The 4,391-nt window shown below is 36.9% G+C and overlaps 1 long non-coding RNA gene across 1 annotated transcript; it reads right to left on the reverse strand.

Annotated features, from left to right (window-relative positions):
- Positions 1-346: 346 nt before the first annotated feature.
- LOC109120352 (uncharacterized) lies at positions 347-1,983 on the reverse strand. The gene is made up of 2 exons (XR_002027813.3): positions 1,367-1,983; positions 347-661 (listed from the first exon to the last, which is right to left on the reverse strand). It is a non-coding gene; the product is annotated as an uncharacterized lncRNA (long non-coding RNA).
- Between the last annotated feature and the right edge of the window lie 2,408 nt (positions 1,984-4,391).

Genomic DNA, 4,391 nt, shown 5'->3' on the forward strand with positions numbered 1-4,391 from the left:
TAGAATAGAACAAGGACATAATGGAAGATCAAGTAATGTTTGTCGAGATGACAAGCAACTATGTCACAACTTTTCAATTGTAAGCCTCAGACGAAGATGTGTAGAGATGATCAAGACAATCCGGGATTTTACATACACAATATATAAAGAAATGGAGTGAGTACCAAACACCAACAGTGCTCAGGAAGTATCCCTACTAGCCCTAAGTAAAGTAATACAAAACACAAGTACTCTAAAAACTCAACCGAACCACTACAAAACTACAACCTATACAGAATCAGACCAGCCTAACCTAACCGTTCATAATTTATGAAGCACACAATACTTATAACAACACATCAACATATATAGGTCATCATCACATTGTTTCATATTCAATAAGTACAATGTCTATAACGAAACACTCTCAAAGATTACATAATGGCAATGATGTGTAATGAAATAAAGTGCAACGTCATGATAGTGTGCGTCATTACGATACACTCCCGCTATTACTAGGTTCGGACTTATGCAGGACTCACAAGGTCCATGTATCCATTGGAATCATTTCTCTTCGACATACTCATCAGTTGCGAGAACAATTTCCCGTCAGTTTTGCCAAACCTATTTTCCTTCGACATTGTCGGAACCATTTCCCTTCAACATTTCCAAAACCATTTCCCTTCAATATGTTCACACAAACAATGAGAAGATGAAAATTTCCATACCAATATAAAATCCATATCAACACAATCATGATATATCATCAATAATAAATCAATATTATTGTTCAAATAATCCACAACATATCACATATTAATATACGAACAAGTTGCTTTTCATTTCCCTTTACCATTATTATAAATCATTCAACATGTACAAGTGATCATGAATATCAAAATCTTTCACCAATTCCCATTACTCCCAGTGCACACAATAGGCATACACAATTATATATTAACATAGGTTCAAGAGGTCGATTTGCCTCAAGAAAGCAAGAAATCAACCTAGTACTTGAACCTTCCCTCTCCGATGGATCTCCAAAGCAACAAAATTTAAGTAAATATGGAATCACAATAAAAATTCAAGACCAACGAAATGCATATCAATGATTTTTTGAAATTCGGGTCCAAATGACCCAAAAATCCATTTTCGAGAACTAGGATCAAATCTACACTTTATTAATAAAATCATGGTATAGAAGGGTTATGGAGTTCAGTAGTGAAAATCACATAAAAAAATAAGTTGAAATTAATCTTAAATCACCTTTTTCTTAAACATTATGTTCTTGTGAAAACCCCAAAGTTTGTGTTCAAAAACAATAATTAATTAGGAAAAACATCATACAATTGGTGGGTTATAGAGATGGGGAGGTGAAAATCATTACCCAATCGAGGAATCTTGAAAAACCACTTTCAAATTGCCTCTACCGAGATCCTAACATTGAAAATGATGAAACGAGGAGAAAACCCCAATTTTTTGGAAAAGATTCTGTGTCAGTAAAATTTGCTCATTGCGATCGTGACTCCAAGTCCATGCGATCGTGATAAGTAAGCAATCAACACATATAAATTGACCAACATGATTGCGACACAGGGCCACACAATTGTGACATCCTTCATGCGATCACGAAGCCCAAGATAAAATACTTACGTGATCGCGACCAAGAGCCATGAGATCACGACACACGACAAAGAAACATCTTTCGGTATGAAAAAAGTCACAAATTTACAAAAAACAACCAAATCCATCTCAATTCCATTCTTATACACAACTAATATCAAAACACATGTCCCAAAAAATGACTGGAAATACAAAGCACATACTACAAGTAGTGATTGGGATCTTCAATTTCAATCCCAAGCTCTCGTTATGGTTGCACAAAAAATAGGGACAAGGTTTTCTCACCATAAGTTGCTAGGATAAGAGTGGAATATGATAATGAAAGCTTAAGTATTATTGATACAATGTGTGATATTTATACATGTACAAATATAGATGAGAAACGAGTTTGTTGTACATAAGAGACCTAAAGAGAAGAGGAAATAGCTACGTATAACTCAAACATACTAACGTACTAGGACTCTATATCCTTATCCTTATCATGCCCCCTCAACATTGACTCAATTTGCTTGAAACCAATGTTGCTAACAAAGTTAACAAAGGACCTTGGGGGAAGTGCTTTAGTTAATGCATCTGCTAGTTGAGCTCCAGTTGGAATGTGATGAACTGAAATTTGTCTACTTTCCACTTGGTCACGGACAAATGAAAGTCGATTGCAACATGTTTCATTCGACTGTGAGAAACTGGACTGCAACACAGGTAAGTGACACCAATGTTATTGCAAAAAACCTCAAAAGAACAAGACAACTTGAGCCGGAGTTCTTGGAGCAGGTTGGTTAACCAGTTCAACTCAGCTACAATTCTTGTTACAAGCCTGTATTCTGCGTCTGTGGAAGATCTGGCAATAGTGAGTTGCTTGTTGGAGAACCAAGTAATTGGATTCTTTCCAAGAAAAATAACATAAGCATGTCTAGTGTTGGGAATACCACCCCAATTTGCATCTGAGTATGCCAGTAACTGAGAAGAGTTTCCATGTTTGAAGTGAAGTCCATAGTTATTGTTCCTTCCAAATAACGTAGAATCCTCTTTGTTTCTTGCCAATTTTTAGGATATGACGAGTGTTGGAATTGGGCGACTTGTTTACTTCAGAACATATATCAGGACTCGTGAAGTTGAGGTAATACAATGAGCCAATGACCTGCCTATAAATTGTAGCGTCTGTTGGAGGAGAACCGTCATCCAAGGATAAAACATCACTTGTTGATAGAGGAGTGCTCACACTGTTTGCATCCAGCATGTTGAACTTGCGGAATATATCTGCAATGAAGCTACTCTTTGTGAGAGTCAATCCATGGGCATGTTGTATAATTTCAACACCTAGAAAAAAATATAAAGGACCAAGGTCTTTATCGAAAATCTATTTCCCAATTTTTTAATTTTTTCCTGGACGTGGGAGTTGTTAGAACCTGTATCAACAATGTCATCAACATAGATCACAATAATAATGAGAGAATTAGGAGACCACTTGATAATTAAAGAATCATTAGATTTTGAACTAGCAAAGCCACATGATAAGAGAAACTCCTTGATTTTAGTGTACCATACTCCTGGTGCTTTGCGAAGTCCATATATAGATTTGTGTTGTTTACACACATGATTTGGAAATTGGGAATCCACTAAGACAAGTGGTTGTTGCATGATTACAATATCATGAAGAGTACCTTGTAAAAAGGCATTGTTTACATCAAGTTGACGCAATGTCCATTTAAGAGACAAGGCTAGGACAAGATGAGGCGAATGGTTGTCGTTTTAATAACTAGACTGAAGGTGGAATGAAAGTCAATTTCAGGACACTGATGAAATCCTTTTGCCACTAATCTAGCTTTGTAATGCTCTATGGATCCATCAGGTTTGTGTTTGACACAAAACACCCATTTACATCCAAGTACGTTTTGAGAGGGAGTTGATGGAACCAATGACCAAGTTTTATTTTTAAGTAAGGCCATTTTCTTTTCTGCCATTGCAGCCTGCCATTCAGGATATTTGGATGCTTGACTGAAGGTATTTGGGGTAAGCGAAGGGTGCTTTACTGTTGAGGTTGCAAGGTAATCAAAAACCACTTTGGGTTTTTTAAAATATTATTTCGAGACCTGGTTACCATTCAATTTAATGGTGTTGCTGGAGTTGGTTGATGCATATGGAATGCTATTTTGAGAAGGAAAAGAAGACAAAATGAGTAGGAGGACTAATAATTGAGCCAGTTGGCACGTCATCCAGATGGTCTTGAGGATGCGATCTATGAGGAGACGTGGAGTTGACCAAATCAGTAGTAGTAGGAGTTGGAATAGGGTCTGCAACAATAGGTGAAACAGGTTGTGAGGAAGAGGAAAACCAGAGGGGTCAGCTAGGCACAACCATTTTTTTTCATGTGTGAGACCTGTGGACAGGATAGTTGAGGTTAGTTGGTTGTGAATGGAAAGATATGTTCAACGAATACAAAATGCCTAGAGATATATCCCATAAACAAAGTCTAGGCAAGTATAACTATTTGTGGTAGAGGAATATTCCATAAATACACAAGGATTGGACTTGGAATCAAGTTTGGTTGATGTGTAGATCTTTAACCATGGATAACAAAGAAAACCAAAGACCCTTAGCTTAATAGGGTTTAGAGTGGTATTAAAGGGACACTTGAATGGAGATTTAAGACCAAGAAAAGGTGTGGTCAACCTTTTAATGAGGTTGATCGCAGATTGGAATGCGAGAGACCAAAATTTGAGAGGGACAGAAGCATGGTGGAGAATAGTTAAAACAGTGTCTACAACGTGGCGATGTTTTCTTTCGATAGT

This window comes from Solanum lycopersicum, chromosome 5, assembly GCF_036512215.1.
Source record: "Solanum lycopersicum chromosome 5, SLM_r2.1".
Classification (NCBI taxonomy): domain Eukaryota; kingdom Viridiplantae; phylum Streptophyta; class Magnoliopsida; order Solanales; family Solanaceae; genus Solanum; species Solanum lycopersicum.